This window comes from Myotis yumanensis, unplaced genomic scaffold, assembly GCF_028538775.1.
Source record: "Myotis yumanensis isolate MYYU_CA2020_CCGP unplaced genomic scaffold, mMyoYum1.0.hap1 SCAF_1, whole genome shotgun sequence".
NCBI classification, from domain to species: domain Eukaryota; kingdom Metazoa; phylum Chordata; class Mammalia; order Chiroptera; family Vespertilionidae; genus Myotis; species Myotis yumanensis.
The window spans coordinates 3,717,702-3,737,675 of NW_027223752.1; the positions used below are offsets into that span (position 1 = coordinate 3,717,702).

Sequence of the window (19,974 nt, forward strand, 5' to 3'; positions counted from 1 at the left end):
TCGCCCGCAGCCCGCGCACGGCCCGCGGCAACGGCGCACGGCCGCTTGGAGAATCCCACCGGCGCCCACGCCGCCCCGGCCGCCGCGCCGCGCCGCTCCCCGCGCCGGCTGAGAGCGAGCCTGTGATTGGACAACGCGCGGCGGTGAAAGGTTAACCCCGGCCCCTCAGCCAATCAGGATCCCGGAGACGGCGGGCGCGGCGCGGGGGCTGAGGATGGGGCTGTGGCCCAGCGGCGGCCGGGCCCGGGCCGTTCCAGCGCCGGGCGGCCTCGTGGGCTGCGGGCGCTCCCCGCCCGGCGGGGCAGGACCTCCGGGCGCTCGGATTCGCCCGCCGCCCTTGCTGCCCTGCGTGGCAGCCATCACCCCTAAACGTGGCCTTTTCCCACTCCCCTCCCGCGTTTTAAAGACCTTCCCGCCGGGCCGCTTTCCACCCCGCTCCTGGCTCGGGGTCCTCAGCATTTGGGGGGACCACGGACGCCACCTCCCATCCCCACCCACCCGCAGACGAGAGGGGACAGTGGCCCCACGTACGTAAAGTGTTAATTGCACAGGTTGCTACCCGGCACCATGCCTTGTGGCTGTGGGTTAAAATGTGAAGGCCGAGTGACCGGCTTAAGGAAAATCCTACTAATGTACCCCAAAATGCAGACATCGCTTCCAGAGGCACCCGATAGGTGCTTCGGTGCCCAAGAGTAGCACCTACTGTGTGCTGGGCGCTGCCGAGGTCAGCAAGGTTCAATACGGAACTCTTAGGCTAAGCTACTCCCATGGAGACGCGCTGGCTGCAGCTCGGATATGTGTGTCCGTTACCAAAAAAGGGTGTAAAACATCTCAGCAGTAATGTTGATATTTATTGCATGTTGAAGTAGTAATGCTTTCTGATATATTGGAGTAAATATTCGTTTCATTTGCGTCCTTTTAAAATGTGAGTTCGAGAAGAATGGCGATGCGTCGTGTGGCTCGCATTATGTCGCCATGGGACCGGCTGATGCAAGCGGGTGATCTTTCCATGGGCCCTGCGAGGTCTGTGCAGTCATTGCCCCCCACCCCTGTCTATTAAGAGGAACAAAACAAAAACCTCCAGCGACTGAACAGCTAAAACGTGGACAACTGAGATGTGAACCCGGGTGTTCTGGCTGTGAAGCTGGGGTGCTCATCGCGCGTGCGCGCCCATGTTGATCATATAGTTGCTGTGAACTCACCTACTAGTAAGCGTGGACTGTTCATGGGTAAAATGAGGAAGTTGAATGCTGTTGGCAGACTTCCCTAAAAGTAATGTTTCTTATATGGCAAGCACTGTGGGCCGTAGACCTCCCCAGTAACACATGGAAAGGTTTTGGGGAGATCATCCTTTATGGGAAAGGAAGGCATCCAGGGTGGGGATGGCCACGCCCCCTCCCCCCCCCCACCCCCCCCACCCCCCCCGCAGTGGGAATGTGTGGGCAGGTTCACTTCCAGGCACTCCTGCTGTCCTCTGAGTTGGTCAAAACTACCTGGACTTCATCAGCTGGATTGTCTGATTTTCATCAAAAATTTTTTTAATTAAGTATTTATATGGTTCATCCATCAGAAAGCATAAGAAGATAGACAGTTAAAAGAATCTCTCCCCCACACCTGTCTCCATACCCAAACACATAACCACTATTTTTTGCTCATTCTTCTAGGTAATCTTTTTATGCCTATAGAAGCCGAGACATCCCCCAATTTACAAAAGTAGTTGCATGCCACACCCAAGTATTACATTTTGCTTTTTATTACTTAATGTATCAAAAATATGTCTATAGCAGTATATACAGAGCTCCTCATTAATTTTTTTTCAATTCCCATAGCATTTTATTGTAGGAATATGCCATAATTTATTTAACCAATGCTCTATTGATGGGCACTTAGACTTCCAGTCTTTTGTAATTAAACATCGGTCCATTTGGAACTGACTCGGTATATGGGGTGAGGTATGGATCCAAATTAATATTTCTTCCAGATGCTACACAGCGTGCCATTACTGCCCATTTGCTGAAGCGTTCCCTTCTACACTCTTTGGTCCCAGTGGTGTATCTATTCATCTTCCAATTGCTTGTGCTTTAAATCTGGAGAAGAAATCTTGTAAGGGATAGTGTTTCTTACTTGGTTGGGAACACTAAAAAGCTTAGCGCTAATATTCCAGCCCATATTAAACAGTACAGTACCATGTGGTAAGCATTTTCTGTGGGTTAATTTTTATCTCCTCCTTGCCCCGACTATATTTCAGTTTTTTTGGTTTTTTTTTATAGAACAAGGCAGGATATAAATACACCTTTGTTTAAGCCCTAGCCGATGTGGCTCAATGGATAGAGCGTTGGCCTATGGACCGAAGGGTCCCAAGTTCAATTATGGTTAAGGGCATGTGCCTGGTTGCAGGCTCCTCCCCGGCCCAGGCCCTAGTCTGGGCATGTACAGGAGGCAACCAGTCGATATGTTTCTTTCACATCAATGTTTCTCTCTGTCTTTCCCTCTCTCTTCCACTCTCTCTCTCTAAAAGATCAATGGAAAAATATCCTCGGGTGAGGATTTAAAAAAAAAAAAAAAGATTCTCTGTTTGTAACAGAAACCAACCTGAAGTAGCTTAATGGAAAGGGAAGAATTTATCATTAGGATGTCAGTTTCTCACAAAGCCAGGACCAGGAATACAGCTACATCTTAGCCAAGGACTAGGACCAGGGTTAGGAAGTGCCCAGAAACCCAAAAGATACTCCTCATGTCCTTCTGTGATTTCCCCCCCTGTGTGTCTGTTTCATCTGTCTCTCTCTCTCTCTCTCTCTCTCTCTCCTAATTTGTTCTCTCTGCTTCTCTGTCTACACAGGATAATACAGCCACGCCCATATTCAGCTAGGAAGTTGGGCTAGTGTGGGGGTCAGACCCCAAACAAGGAAGCAGGGCGGCCTCCAAAGCCGGGCGGCGGATTGCATGGAGGGGCCACACAGAGAAAAAACACTTAGAGGAAAACGGTAGCCAGGGGTCTCACTGCGGAGAAGGGGTTGCAAGCCCAGTAACACGAAGAACAAGGAGGCTGTGTGACTGGACTGGAATCAGAGGTATTGATGTGAATTCAAGGTTTGAAGTGTACGTAGCTGTAACGATAAATGTAAATGTATTTGAAGTGCCATAGAGATGAGCCTGGAGTATCTTACTGTGTCAGAAAGTATGAAATGCACAAGGAATGATGGAGACTCTCAAAAAGACAAAGCAGTCATTGTGAAGGGGCCACGTCTGGGGCAATTTGAGCATCAAAATAAATTATAAAAGGAGGAGATGGCCCATGTAATAAAGTGTAACCCACGAGCCCACACGGATATTTTTTTTATTGAATAAATCAATGGGGAGAAGAGATAGCTCATACATACAGTAGAATGCAGCCAAGAAATAATGGAATTAAAAATCACTATTTGGCAATCATCAGATAAGAAATATCAATATATGCTATATCCAGTGGATAAAAGTTGGACAAGCAATGAACTATTTACTTAGGTCCAAAGCATTTCCCCATAAAATCCTTCTTTCAAAAATGAGAACTTTATAAAAGAGAATCTAGCCGACACCACCTTACTCAAGTATACAAAGCTAACTGTCACCCAAGGGGTCACAGACACACCGCTAAGGACACATGGTGCAGCTATAACCTGGGGTTCAGCGGGGGAAACATATGCAGAGAAGTGGCAGAGTGCACGCTGTCCCCCAACATTCATTATCACTCAGCATAGGCCAAGTGTAGCTATTGTCTGAGCACCATGGCCAGGGGCCAGCAAGACAAGGCCTGCCTCGGCCAGCAGTCGGTGTACCACGGACAGGGACAGAGCAGAGCCCGACAGAAGTGGGCACCACCCCACGGGCGCTGCATGTCTCTATGTTGACCAATGGGGTTAGGGAACTCCTGGTGTCTCTAACTAATGAGAAATAGATCCAGGGCCCCCAGGTACAGTGCTGGGAAGTCGGCGTTCCCAGGGCAGGGGGCAGCTCGGAGGCCTTGGCCCACCAGGAGCCTTGACTGGCCAAGGTTTGTCTCTCCACCGACCTGCTCGGTCCTGCCTGGGCAGCTGTGAGCTCTGCTGTGAGGAGAGGGAAGGAGACGACCTTCAGGGCCATCCAGATTTGTCTCTGCTCATTAAGGTCCCTAGTGACCGAACAAATCAGCATCAGAGGCGACAGAACCACTTCTGTAGTATTTCTGCCAAAAATGCATGTCTTACATATTACAGGAAATGTCACACGAACCCCCAAAAGAGGGCTGGTCCACACGATGACGGGCCTGTAATCTTCAAAAACTTGAAGGTGTGCCGAAACCGGTTTGGCTCAATGGATAGAGCGTCGGCCTGCGGACTGAAAGGTCCCAGGTTCGATTCCGGTCAAGGGTATGTACCTGGGTTGTGGGCACATCCCCAGTAGGAGATGTGCAGGAGGCAGCCGATCAATGTTTCTCTCTCATCGATGTTTCTAACTCTCTATCTCTCTCCCTTCCTCTCAGTAAAAAATCAATAAAATATATTTTAAAACAAACAAACAAACAAAAAAAAACCTGAAGGTGATGAAAGTCAAAGGAAGACTGAAAATACAGCTTCGGGACGAAGGAGGCGAAAGGGACGTGACCAGTGAGTGCAGTGTGACCCTGGCGTGGAGCTCGCCATCCTGAAGGCTTTATTGGCGTAACTGGTGAAAAGTGAACGGAGTTTGGGAGTTTTTGTACCTGTAGATCAGGCTTCTCCAGAGAAACAATAGGCTATATCTGAATAAAAACAAGGGGAGATTGACGATAGGACTTGACTCAGGCTGGTGTGGAGACCGAAACGCCGCACACTCTGCCACCTGCACCCTAAAAAGCCAGGAAAGTCGGGGGCAGCATTCAGTCTGCGTCCAAATGCCCAAGAAGCAGGGGAGACGATGGTGCAGCTCTCAGTCTGAGGCCAAGGCCCGAGAACCAGGGGCCCATGTGTGTGGGTCACGGAGTCGGAAGGCCCACGAACCAGGAGCTCCATCTGCTGTCTGAGCGAAGGAGAAGATGGACAGCCCAGCTCGAAAGAAGAGAGAATTTTAAAAAGAAAAAGAAGAAGAAGAAGAGAGAATTGCTCTTCCTTTGGCTTTGTTCCATTCACGCCCTTAAGGGATTGGATACCTGTCCAGCAGGAGAGAAGGTCACATCACAGGAAGGAGGCTGGGTGGCTGCTATGGTGGCAGACCATACAGATGGCCACAGAAGGAGCGCCTGACAGTGCACGGGGTCCAGGAATTTCTTCCTGAGGAAGAACTTACGTAAGCTGAGACCTGAAGTACTAGTAGCCGGAGGGAGTAGGGGATGTTCCGGGAGAAGGAACAGCAAGTCCGAGCCCACAGGCAAGGAGGTGTGGCTCATTCGCGGAACTGAAAGGAGCCCAGTGTGGACCCAACCACAGAGCAGGAGACGAAGGACAGGGAAGGGCAGAGAACAGAAAGCACTTGTGTGTCCTGTTCAGGATTTACTCTTTCATCTCAGCGGTGGGGAGGCCATAGGAAGGCTCATGAGCACAAGGTGACGTGGCCAGATGCACCTTTTTAAAAGTTAACTCCAGCCCGTGTAACAAGTGGGGAAAAGCAGCATCAAGTGTCCATTTGCAGTCGTGCCATCTGATGAGAAAGGCCGGGATGGGAGAGCGGTGTCCCTGAATTAGAGGTATCCGGGAGGTAAAAATGTGACTGTTTCAACTCCCCCCTTTTCTAGTTGTGGTTTCAAGGCCACCAAGACTCTATTTCCAGAAAGTAGAGGGTGCAGTGAGCAGAGCACTGCTGGGCCTGGGAGCTTCCTGAGCTGACCAGGTCCTTGTTCGCTGTGATCCCGTGAGGTGGCCTCGCCACAGGGCCATACTCCTTCTGTTGTCATTGTGCTTTGTAACAAAATAATTAACACAGAGATGCATGAGTCTTCATCTTGTCAAGTAGAATTAGGCCAAAACAGAGGAAAAATATGCACCAGTCAGGCATACTCAGTGCGTTTTCCACTGTCCTGGATCGGATCAGGCCTCTCTTGACTTGAGGAGTGAAATGATCTCAGTGCTTCTTGGCATCTCTTTGGGGGCAACTTGGAATCCCACCGTGTTTGTGGCGGGCACATCAGTACTGAACCCTGAGGTGTGTTTCACTTAGAGCTAAAGAACCCGCCTGCAGGCTGCGAGGCACTTTGCCAGGGAAAGCCACCCAAACCGCCTTCTGCTCGCCCACGCCCTGAGCAGCTCCCCTACAGTTTCAGTGCCTTTTCACTCCCGCAGCGAAAAGACAACAACAGAAAGATGGCCGTGTGGTAACCAGATCAGTGACACAAGATGTGGCTGATAGTCCCCCTCAATTGGAATAGAAACAATTTTCCCATATCTTAGGATCAGCTTTTTTTCATTTCATTTTTTTTTCAAAGAAATGCTGTCATCTCAATTTACATTGAATTGTTACTCAGTAAACAATAATCGAGCAGCATTTGTACTTCTGCAAAACAAATGCCTACAGAAGCTTGGAATTAAAAATCAGGTTTGCCCAGATTTTTTTTTTTTAAACAGTTCAGGGATCTTAAGCCAGCCAAAGGAATGACATTTCAATTTTTCATTTTTATTTTTTTATTATTATTTTATTAGCTCTTTTTTCTTTGTTCTCCTTTTTTGTTTGTTGCTTTATTTTCTACTTCTTTTCATGTTATTTTTCATCATTCAATTTTATTTTATTTTTACTTGTTATTTTCTATTTTTATACCATTTTTTTAAATCAATTTTTTTGTAAATATATTATTTTGTTCCCTTTCTGTCTCTTCTTATCCATTCATCCCTTTTCTACTTCCGCTATACTGAAGTGAGGTCCTCCCCACATTTATCCAATTCTTAACCTTATTTCCTGTATATCAGCTCAGCCTCTACAGATTCTGCCCCTACCCTCTTTCTGGGTGTTTGGTGTTTGTATTTGTTTGGTTTATCTATTGGTTCTGTGGTGTTTTCTCCATATATATATATATATATATATATATACATACATATATATATTCTCCTTTTTCTTTTCTCTCCTATCTTTTATTTTCTCTTTTTTCTCTCTCTCTCTCTTAGATATCATTTGTACTCTCTTTTCTCTCCCCTAATTCTCTTTTCTCAGGTGGTCACTTATATTGGGGTAATTGGTGTCATGAGTACATTCATGCTTTGTTCCCCTTGAGTCATGTCTTGTTAAGGTGAATTTTATCCTGTCTGGCTAAAGTGCTAGAGAGCAAGACACATAACCAGACACCTGGAGAGGAGGAGCAGCAATGCATGCAGCTCACTCCCATCCAAAGAGCAACAGCCGTGCAAGCAGCCCACCCCCATCTGAGGAACAGCAGACTTGCAATCAACCTGTCCAAGTCCAAGGAGCAGTAGCCCCACAAGCAGCCCACCACATCAGAGGAACAACAGCAGCATGCAGCCATCCCCCATTCAAGGAACAGCAGCCACGTGAGCAGTCTGCCCCAGTTCAGGAGTAGCAGCTGTGTGTGTAGCCCGCCCCCATCCAAGGAACAGCAGCCTTGTGATCAGCACACCTTCTGTCTGAGGAACAGCAGCTGTGTGAGAAGCCTCCCCCCAACAGCCAGAGGAGCCACCATGGCTGTGAACAGCACCCACCAGAGGAGCTGCTGCCAACTGAGGAACAACTGCTACCACAACCACCCGAGGAGCAACTGCAGCCCGAGGAGCCACAGGCACCCAAATAACAGCCCCTGAACGACTCAACATCTAGATCTGTCAGTGAAATCAAACATAGGTAGACAAAGAAACCCCCAGAGGAAAGAAGAGGAGGACTCGCCAGAAAAGCAGTTAAGTGAAACAGAGGCATGCAACATGTCAGAAAAAGAACTCCGATTAAGGGTCCTAGAGTGCATAAACCAGATGGAGGGAAAAATCAACAACTTATGCAAGATTCAAGAAGAAACATGAAAAAATCAACAACTTATGTAAGAACCAAGAAGAAATGAAGAGTGACATAGTTGCAATAAAAAACACCATTGAGCCCTAACCGGTTTGGCTCAGCGGATAGAGCGTCGGCCTGCGGACTCAAGGGTCCCAGGTTCAATTCCGGTCAAGGGCATGTACCTTGGTTGCGGGCACATCCCCAGTGGGTAGTGCGCAGGAGGCAGCTGATCAATGTTTCTCTCTCGTCAGTATTTCTAACTCTCTATCCCTCTCCCTTCCTCTCTATAAAAAATCAATAAAATATATTTTTTAAAAAACCAAAAACACCATTGAAATTTTCAATAGTAGACTAGGAGAAGTGGAGAATTAGAAAACAGGGAAACAAAACACACCCAAACCGAACTACAATTGGAGAAAAAAATTAAAAGACAGGAGGAGAGCCTAAGGGAGCTATGGGACAACATGAAACGAAACAACATACGAATAATAGGGGTGCCAGAACAACAGAAAGAGGTACAAGGGTTAGAAAACCTATTGGAAGAAATGATATCAGAAAACTTCCCTGCGGTGGGGAAGAAAAAAGTCACACAAGCACAGAGAGTCCCAAACAAGATGAACCCGAAAAGACCCACACCAAGACACATCATAATTACCATGGCAAATGTTCAGGACAAAGAGAGAATCTTAAGAGCTGCAAGAGAGAGATGGAAAGTTACATACAAGGGACCTCCCATTAGATTTTGAAATGATTTCTCAACAGAAACACATCAGGCCAGAAAAGAATGGATGGAAATTTACAAAGTGATGCAAAGCAAAGGACTGAATCCAAGAATACTCTATCCAGCAAGGCTATCATTCAAAATGGAAGGGGAAATAAGAAGCTTCACAGACAAAAAAAGGTTAAGGGAGTTTATCACCACCAAGCCAGCAATGCAATAAATGCTAAAGGGACTGGTGTAAAAAGAAGAAATAAAAAGCTAAGAAAGAAAACAGGCACAAAAATAGAAATGGCAACAAAAAAAGTACCTTTCAATAATAACTTTAAACATAAATGGACTAAATGCTCCAATCAAAAGACATCAAGTGGCTGAATGGATGAAAAAACATGACCCATATATCTGCTATCTACAAGAGACCCACCTCAGAATAAGGGACTCACACAGACTGAAAGTGAAGGGATGGAAAAATATCTTTCAGGCAAATGGAAATGAAAAAACAGCTGGGGTAGCAATACTTATATCAGACAAAATAGACATCAAAGTGAAGGCCATAACAAGAGATAAGGAAGGCCACTTCATAATACTAAAGGATCGATACAACAAGAAGATATAACCCTGATAAACATATATGCACCCAATGTTTTTTAATACATAAAAAAAAACTCCTGGAAAATATCAAGGGAGAGATCGACAACAATACAATCATAGTAGGGGACTTTAATACACCACTGACATTACTGGATAAATCCTCTAGACAAAAAATCAGCAAAGAAACAGCAATCCTAAATGACTCACTAGATCAGATGGACTTAATTGACATCTTCAGAACATTTCACCCCAAAGCCACGGAATATACATTCTTCTCAAGTGCACATGGGACATTTTCAAAAATAGACCACATATTGGGTCACAAGCAAAGTCTCCCCAAATTCAAGAAGATTGAAATCATACCAAGCATCTTCTCAGATCACAATGGCATAATATGAGAAATAAACTACAATAAAAACAACCCAAAATACTCAAACACTTGGAAGCTGAATAGCATGTTATTAAATATTGATTGGGTTACCAATGAGATCAAAGAAGAAATTAAAAACATCCTGGAAACTAATGACAATGAAAACACAACAATCCAAAACCTTTGGGACACAATGAAAGCAGTCTTGAGAGGGAAGTTTATAGCCCTACAGGCTTATCTCAAAAAACAAGAAAAAATGATAGTAAATCATCTAACTCTACAACTCAAAGAATTAGAAAGAGAGCAACAAGAAAACCCCAGAGTGAGCAGAAGGAAGGAGATAATAAAGATTAGAGTAGAAATAAATGACATAGAGACCAAAAAAACAATACATAAAATCAATGAAACCTAGAGCTGGTTCTTTGAAAGGATAAGCAAGATTGATGAACCTCTAGCCAGGCTCACCAAGAAGCAAAGAGAGAGGGCCCAAATAAACAAAATCAGAAATTATAGAGGCGAAATAACAACAGACCCCACAGAAATACAAATGATTGTTAAACAATACTATGGACAACTCTACTCCAACAAACTAGAAAATCTGGAGGAAATGTACATATTCCTAGAAAAATACATTTCAAAACTCAATCTGGAAGAATCTAAAAAACTCAACAGGCCAATAACTATGGAAGAATTGAAGCAGTCATCAAAAAGCTTCCAGCAAACAAAAGCCCAGGACCAGACGGCTTCATAGGGGAGTTTTACCAAACATTCAAGGAAGAACTAAAACCTATCCTCCACAGAATACTACAAAAAATTCAAGAGGAAGGAATACTTCCAAGCTCGTTCTATGAAACCAGCATCACCCTAATACCAAAACCAGATAAAGACAACACAATGAAAGAGAATTACAGGCCTATATTCCTCATGAACATAGATGCCAAAATCCTCAACAAAATCTTAGCAAATCGGATCCAGCAGTACATCAGAAAGATCATACACCATGACCAAGTAGGATTTAACCCAGGGATGCAAGGATGGTACAATATCTGCAAATCAATAAATGTGATCCATCACATAAACAAATTGAAAGAAAAAAAAACACATAGTCATATCAATTGATGCAGAAAAAGCATTTGACAAAATCCAACACCCATTTCTGATAAAAACTCTCAGCAAGATGGGAATAGAACGATCATTCCTCAATATAATAAAAGCCATTTATGACAAACCCACAGCCAACATCATACTCAATGGACAAAAACTAAAACAATTTCCCCTAAGAACAGGTACAAGGCAGGGATGTCCACTCTCACCACTCCTGTTCGACATAGTACTGGAAGTATTAGCCATTGCAATTAGACAAGAAGAAGAAATAAAAGGCATCCAAGTTGGAAAAGAAGAAGTAAAACTGTCCTTACTTGCAGATGACATGATATTATACATAAAAAACCCTAAAGACTCCATCAAAAAACTATTAGACTTAATAAATGAATTCGGCAATGTAGCAGGATACAAAATTAACGCCAAGAAATCTATGCCATTTCTATACACCAAAAGTGAACTTACAGAAAGAGAGACTAAAAGAACAATCCCATTTACCATCGCACCAAAAAAATTAAGCTACCTAGGAATAAACTTAACTAAAGAGGTAAAAGACCTCTACTCAGAAAACTACAGGACATTGAAAAAAAGAGATAGAGGAAGTATAAACAGATGGAAGAACATACCATGTTCTTGGATTGGTAGAATCAACATCATCAAAATGTCCTTACTACCCAAAGCAATCTATAAATTCAACGCACTTCCCATTAAAATACCAAAGGCATATTTCACAGATCTAGAACGAACTCTCCAAAAAATCATCTGGAATAAAATAAGACCCCAAATAGCTGCAACGATCCTGAGAAAGAAGAGCAAAGTAGGTGGGATCTCAATACCAGATATCAAGTTGTATTACAAAGCCACTGTTCTCAAAACTGCCTGGTACTGGCACAAAAACAGACATATAGATCAATGGAATAGAATAGAGAGCCCAGAAATCGGCCCGAACCAATATGCTAAATTAATATTTGACAAAGGAGACAAGAACATACAATGGAGTCAAGACAGTCTCTTCAATATTTGGTGTTGGGAAAATTGGATAGATACATGCAAAAAAATGAAACTAGACCACCAACTTACACCCTATACAAAAATAAACTCAAAATGGATAAAGGACTTAAATGTAAGATGGGAAACCATAAAAATACTAGAGGAATCCAAATGCAACAAAATCTCAGACATATGCTGAAGCAATTTATTCACCGATACATCTCTGAGGGCATTGGAAACTAAAGAGAAAATAAACAAATGGGACTACATCAAAATAAAAAGCTTCTGCACAGCAGAAGAAACAAAACAACAAGAAAGCCCACTACATGGGAGAACATATTTGCCAATGTAATCACCAATAATGGTTTACTCTCCAACATTTACAGGGAACTCATGCAACTTAACAATAGGAAGATCAACAATCCAATAAAAAAAATGGGCAAAGGACATAAATAGACACTTTTCAAAAGAGGACATTCAGAAAGCCAAGAGACATATGAAAACATGCTCAAAGTCACTAATCATCCGAGAAATGCAAGTCAAAACAATAATGAGGTACCATCTCACACCTGTCAGAATGGCTATCATCAACGAATCAATAAACAACAAGTGCTGGCGAGAATGTGGAGAAAAAGGAACACTTGTGCACTGCTGGTGGGAATGCAGACTGGTGCAGCCACTATGGAAGAGAGTATGGAGTTTCCTCAAAAAGTTAAAAATGGAACTCCCATTTGACCCAGTGATCCTACTTCTAGTGAAGGGAGAGGGATAGAGAGTTAGAAATATCGATGAGAGTATATCCCAAGAAACATTGATGAAGTATATCCCAAGAAAACAGAAACACCAATCAGAAAGGATATATGCACCCCTATGTTCATAGCAGCACAATTCACCATAGCTAAGATCTGGAAACAGCCTAAGTGCCCATCAGCAGATGAATGAGTTAGAAAACTGTGGTACATCTACATGATGGAATACTATGCTGCTGTAAAAAAGAAGGAATTCTTACCATTTGCAACAGCATGAATGGAACTGGAGAGCATTATGCTAAGTGAAATAAGCCAGTCAATGAAAGAAAAATACCACATGATCTCACTCATTTATGGATAATAAAGACCATTATAAACTGATGAGCAAAAATAGATACAGAGGCAGAACAGCATCGAACAGACTGTCAAACTACAGCAGGAAGGCTGGGGAGGGTTGGGGGTGGGAAGTGGGGGTAAGAGATCAACCAAAGGACTTGTATGCATGCATATAAGCATAACCAATGGACATAAGACACTGGGGGGTAGTGGAGCCCGGGCAATGTCAAGGGGAGGAAAAAAAAGGAGACCTTTGTAATACTTTAAGCAATTAAAAAAAGAGAGATTTCCCTCATGAAGTTCAAGGTCAAGTCAACCTACAGTCAATAACTCTGCTCTAAACTATAATAAAATACCACTATTTAGGATGACTATAATATATTTTTTAAAAAGGCATTTATGAGAATGTTTAAAAAATTGGACCCCTCGTACATTGCTGGTGAAAATGTAAAATAGTGGGGCCACGTTGGAAAACGTTTTTGGCAGTTCCTCAACATGCTAAGTGTAGAGTTACCAGATGACCCAAAAGTTCCACTTCTAGGTACATACCCAAAAGAAACGGAAACATCTTCACACAAAAAACTTGTACACAATGTTCACAGCGGCGTTACTCATAAGAGCCTCAAACTGGAAACAACCCAAATATTCACCAACTGATGAATGGGTAAACAAAATGTGATATATCCATACACTAGAATATAGCATACATAAAACTTTAAAATGTTATGCTAAGTGAAAGAAGCCAGTTACAGAAGACCAGATATTACGATTGCGTTTATGTGAAATGTCCCCTCCCCACCCCCCCCACCCTCAACCATAAGCATATCCCTGGAGGCATATCCATACAGAAAGCTGATTAGTGACTGCCTGGGGCTAGGGCAGGAGGACAGGGACGGGGCACTGGGAAAGGAAGGCAACTGTTAATGGGTATGGGTTTGAAATCCTACAATTAGCTCCTCTCTGAGGGGGCGTGGCTAGGCCCTGGTGGGCGTGGCTGGACTCAGCTTAAAGCCTGGCTGAGGCTAGGAGGCCCATGCTGTGGTGGCTGTTACATGTGGAGGCATGGAGGAGTGCGCTTGCATCTGTGGCGTGGGCTCTTCGCGGGAATGTCGATGTCGTCAGCAGCGCCAAGGCCCAGCTGAGACGGCAGTGGCCGATGGCAAGCTGGCCCTGGGCCCTGCAGAAAAGCATGTCGTGGTGGACGCGGCAGCACGGTGCTGTGCGGGGAGAGGAGGAATCTCGAGCCCCATGCCGCCCCCGCACTGCTCCCTGCAGGACCTGCCGGTGGAGATGCTGGTGGAGATCTTCACCTTGCTCCCCGGCAACAATCTGCCCAGCCTGGCCCAGGCCTGCACCAAATTCCACCACATCCTGCACATCGACAGCATCTGGAGACGGCGCTGCCGCGAGGAGTTTGGCGTCTGTGAAAACTTGCAGAACCTGGAGATGATCGGTATGTCTTATCGAGAAGTCTATGCGAAGCTGCTCCACCCATACAGACACATTTTGGGATTGTGGCAGCTACATGATGACTATAGAACACTGCTGAATGTCGTGGTGGACGGCTTATGCATTACTGGTTGGACGTGCGGACCTTACCTTAACACCCATGGGGATGGTACACTGCAATTCAAGCCCTCGTTCAGAATTCGCCTGACGGAGAGGAAATCAGCCACGGTGGAGTGCCTGGAAGGCCGCATCAGCAGGCCCCACAACCGCCACATGCAGATTCAGAAGAACAGGCTCACCCTCCAGTGCAGGAAGACAGACCACCGAAAGGATTCCCCAACGCGGCTTAGGAGAGAAGGGGGGCTGGTGCTGGTGCAGGAGGACAGACAGCAGTATGACTGCCAGATCTACCGCCGCCTCTACCTCCCGCCGAGCCACCCCGACGACCTCATCAGGCCAGGCCTCTTCCAAGGCAACTACGGCCTAATGATTGTCATGCTCAGCTTCCATGGGAAGTATGCCAGGGTCACGAGAGTCACGGGAATAGCCAAGACGTTAGAGATCCACCTCAGGCGCCGCATCCAGCTGCGAGATGGCGAGATCTTCCGCAACTTCAACGAGCTCTCCCGCGTGGTCCAGGAGACTGACGAGCAGGTGATCAGGGAGCAGCAGCAGCAGCAAGAAGACGGGACTGAGGAAAGCGAGGGCCATGGCTGGCAGAGCCCTGCCCAACCCAGGGTCGGGGAGTCCGGGGCTGCAGCTTCGGAGGAGCAGCCTGTTCCGTTTGTTCTGCCTGTGGGCGTGCGCTCAAGAGACCGGAACTACCCCCAAACCTGCAGGATGTGTTTCTATGGCGTGGACACTGTTACTATTACCTTTGATGGCTTCGCCCACCGCTGGCGCTACCCTGGAGTCTTCATCCTGTTCGATGAGAACCACTTCGGGTTCATCTGGCTGGAGGCGAAACAGTTCTTCCTGTTCGGCAGAGTCCAGAACACCTTCCAGACTGTGGAGGCGCCATCCCCGCAGGCCTTCCTGGAGATGCTCTCAAACATTCAGTCCTGACCCCCTAGGAGGAGCAGCTTGCATGCACTTTGAAGATATGACCTTCTGACCAGGTTACCCACCTTTGCTTGTTTTTTTAATCCTCACCCGAGGATATTTTCCCATTGATGTTTAGAGAGAGTGGGGGAGGGAGGGAAAGAGAAATAATCCATGTGAGAGAAACACAACAGTTGGTTGCCTCCTGCCCAAGCCCAGACCAGGGCCAGGCTGGGTAGGAGCCAGCAATTGAGGTAGAAATAAACCTTAGACCAGTGGTTCTCAACCTTCCTAATGCTGCGACCCTTTAATACAGTTCCTCATGTTGTGGCGACCCCCAATTTCATTGTTACCAATTGAACATAATGAAAGCATAGTGATTAATCACAAAAACAATATATAATTATATATGTGTTTTCTGATGGTCTTAGGCGACCCCTGTGAAAGGGTCGTTCGACCCACAGGTTGAGAACTGCTACCTTAGATCTTTCCATCCGCAGGTCCAGGCTCTATCCACTGAGCCAAACCAGCTAGGGCTGAGCATGTCTTTTTGAAAGAAAGAAAGAAAAAGGAAAGATCCTAAAATTAGATAGTGGTAATTGTTAGATTGTACAACACTGAATATAATAAAAACCACTGAATTGTACATTTTATTTTATTTTATTTTTTAATTAAATCTTTATTGTTCAGATTAAAAAATAAAAATAAAACAGTTCAACAGAACTACTCGATACTTTAAAACTGATCTGAAGTAGCTTTATCATCTATTCCCACTCTCTTCACTACACTCACCAACCTGCTTTCACGGGCAAATGAGCCTTCCTGTGGTTTTCTCTTGGTTTTCACACTCCAGATTTTCTTCCAGGCAATTCCCTGAGACCTTCCCATGTGATAGGAGTCAAACAAATGAGATAAGGCCACTGCCAGGGAAGCTCCCTGGTATGGTCTGAGTGTTTGTGTCTCCCTCAAAGTTATATGTTGAAATTCCAAGGTGATGGTATTTGGAGGGAGGATTGGGGGAGGTGGTTAGGTCATGAAGGTGGGGCCCTCAGGAACAGGATTAGTGCCCTTATGAAAGGAATGCCCAAGAGCTTGCTTTCACCCTCTGCCATGTGAGGACACAGCAAAAAGTCAGCAGCCTGCAGCCTAGAGGAGAGCCTTCACCATTATCAGTCTGTGGTATGTTCTTATAGCAGCTGAACAGACTAAGACACTACCTATGTCTACGACTAGACTCTATGGATTAGCTTGCTTAGGCTGCCATAATGAAATGCTGCAGCCCGGGTGGCTTAAACACAGAAATGTATTTCCTCATGGCTCTAAAAGGTGAAGGTCAAGGTGTCCGGAGGTTTGGTTTCTTGTGGTGCTTCTCTCCTTGGCTTGCAGATGGTCATCTTCCTGCTGTGTTTCCACATGGCCTCTCCTCTGTACGACCACACCCCTCCGGTCTCCTTTTGTGTGTCTAGAGTTCCTCTTCTTATAATGACACCAATGGTATTGGATTAGGGCCCACCCACATGGACCCATTTTACCTTAATTACTTCTTAAAGACCCTACCTGCAAATACAGTCACCTTCCGAACTCCTGGGGTGTAGGGCTTCAAAATAGGAATTTTGTTGGGACACAATCCAGCCCATCACACTGTACAATGCTTCTGCCATCATGGTGTCAGGATGTGTGTGGCTGTCCCTGGAATGCCATCCCACTCGGAACACTGGTGGGAGACACCTTTTTCACTTGTTCACTGTCCAATTAGGACCTTCCCTCTCACCTAGCAACTCCGAGGAAGAAGAGAGGCTACTGGCTGGGAATCCCCTGCAATCTCCTTAAACTCAAGGCTCGTCTCTCTCCTCTCGTGCACCACATTGCTTCTAGACCAGTTTTCCAACAGCTCTCTCTGGTTGGATCATTCCTCTACTCAAAACATCCCCTGGCATCCCGTGCACACTTTTAAGTGTGGCATTCGAGGCCCCCGTGACCCAGCTTCCACGTCGGTTTCTGGCCGCATGTCCCGCCTCCCTGATCTCCTTCCTCTGCAACACCGACCTCGTGAAAACTCCTTCCCAGAGACAAGACGTTCAGGCCCCTCACAAGTTTTTTTTTTAAATTAAATCTTTATTGTTTAGGTTATTACATTTGTTCCTCTTTTTCCCCCCCCCATAACTCCCCTCCTCTCAGTTCCTGCCCCACCCTCCGCCCTCACTCCCCACCCACTGTCCTCATCCATAGGTACACGATTTTTGTCCAGTCTCTTCCCACATCTCCCACGTTCCTTTCCACCCCCCCAAGAATAGTCAGTCCATTCCCTTTCTATGTCCCTGATTCTATTATAATCACCAGTTCATACTGTTCATAAGATTATTTATTCACTTGATTCTTAGATTCACTTGTTGATAGATGCATGTTTGTTGTTCATAATTTGTATCTTTACCTTTTTCTTCTTCTTCCTCTTCTTAAAGGATACCTTTCAACATTTCGTATAATACTGGTTTGGTGGTGATGAACTCCTTTAGCTTTTCCTTATCTGTGAAGCTCTTTATCTGACCTTCAATTCTGAATGATAGCTTTGCTGGATAAAGTAATCTTGGTTGTAGGTTCTTGGTATTCATCACTTTGAATATTTCTTGCCATTCCCTTCTGGCCTGCAAAGTTTCTGTTGAGAAATCAGCTGACAGTCGTATGGGTATTCCCTTGTAGGTAATTGAGTCTCTTTCTCTTGCTGCTTTTAAGATTCTCTCTTTGTCTTTTGCTCTTGGCATTTTAATGATGATGTGTCTTGGTGTGGTCCTCTTTGGATTCCTTTTGTTTGGGGTTCTCTGTGCTTCCTGGACCTGTAAGTCTATTTCTTTCACCAGGTAGGGGAAGTTTTCTGTCATTATTTCTTCAAATAGGTTTTCAATATCTTGCTGTCTCTCATCTTCTGGCACCCCTATAATTCTGATATTGGTGCGCTTGAAGCTGTCCCAGAGGCTCCTTACACTATCTTCGTATTTTTGGATTCTTTTTTCATTTTGCTTTTCTGGTTGGGTGTTTTTTGCTTCTTCACATTTCAAATCTTTGACTTGATTCTTGCGATCCTCTGGTCTGCTGTTGGGTGTCTGTATAATATTCTTTATTTCAGTCAGTGTATGCTTAATTTCTAGTTGGTTCTTTATCACAACATCGAAGGTATCATTAGATTTCTTGAGGATCTCACTACATTTATCGGCAGTTTCTAGCACATTATTGTAAGCCCTCAAAATTGCGTTTTTTAGCTCTATATCCTCCATTTCTGTCATGTTTTTTTGTCTCCGCATTTTTTATGCTTTCTTGGTGCACTCCCTTGTGGTCTTTGTGCGCAGTCTTGTTGTAGTTAAGCCTTGATTGTTTTCGGCAATACGGGGGTGAATTGACCTCCAGGCTAACTGGCTATGAGAGTCAGCTGTGTCTGCCGTGGGAGCGCTACTGTGCTGAATTTCTGGGGCGGTGCTAATCTAGCCTTTGCCTGAGGCTCCCCGGCAAATGCCTCTGTGCAGGGCTTGGGCGGGGCAGGTCCCCAGGGGATCTACAGGACGGGCCGAGCAGTTATGGCTGCTCTCAGTTCCGTCTCCAGCGGCTCTGCAACCGCTGCAGACCTTGGAGAGAAAGCTGCCTTCCCGCTTCTCCCATTTGAGTCTGGGTCCCTAGAGACTCGCCCGGATCTGGAGCTCAGAGTCTGAAACTCCCTCACGATTGAAGACAACAACCGCGCCCTCCGCCACCGACCCGCTCCACATGCATTCCGAACCTTAGTATTTCACTTCAGCACTGCGCCTCCTCTGAGTCTCGTATGGTTTCCTCTTTCCTCCTAGTTGTAGAACTTCCACTCAGCCAGCCTTCCTGTGGTTCTGGATGATGTCCGTTCCGTCTTTTAGTTGTATTTTTGAAGTGGTTGTTCGAGGCAGCAAGCTCTGGAGTTAACCTATGCCGCCATCTTGGTTCTCCTCTGTCTCCGCATTTTTTATGCTTTCTTGGTGCACCCCCTTGTGGTCTTTGTGCGCAGTCTTGTTGTAGTTAAGCCTTGATTGTTGTAGTTAATACTAGAGGGATTTGACCACCAGGCCGACTGGCTGTGAGAATCAGCTGTATCTGCAGTGGGAAAACTTCTGTCCTCTGGAGAGGTGCTAATCTAGCCTTTGTCTGAGGCTATCCAGCAAATGGCTCTGCGCAGGGCTTGGGTGGGGATCAACAGGGCGGGTGGAGGGAGCAGTTATGGCTGCTCTCAGTCCCGTTCCCAGAGGTTCTGCTTCTCAGAACCCCAGCAACCGCTGCAAACCTTGGAGAGAAAGCTGCCTTCACGTTCCAACTGATGCCAGACAATCCCGCTTCTCCCATTTGAGTCTGAGTCCCTAGAGACTCGCCCAGATCTGTAGCCCAGAGTCTGAGACTCCCTCCTGATTGAAAACGACAACCGCACCCTCAGTCACCAGCCGGCTCCACTCGCACCTCCGTACCTTTGTATTTTCCACACTACGCCTCCTCTGAGTCTCGGTATGCTGTTCTCTTTCCTTCTAGTTGAAGAATCTCTCCTTAGCCAGCCTTCCTGTGGTTCTAGATGATGTCCGTTCCGTCTTTTAGTTGTATTTTTGAAGTGGTTGTTTGCGGCAGCAATCTCCAGTGTTTACCTATGCCGCCATCTTGGTTTCCTCTCCCCTCACAAGTTTTGACTTAAGGTCGTTACTCTAGGGCAA

At 45.6% G+C, this 19,974-nt stretch overlaps 1 pseudogene; it reads left to right on the forward strand.

Moving 5' to 3' along the window:
* The first annotated feature begins 13,837 nt into the window (after nt 1–13,837).
* Nucleotides 13,838–15,289, forward strand: LOC139000617 (F-box only protein 31 pseudogene; annotated as a pseudogene).
* The last annotated feature ends 4,685 nt before the right edge of the window (nt 15,290–19,974 follow it).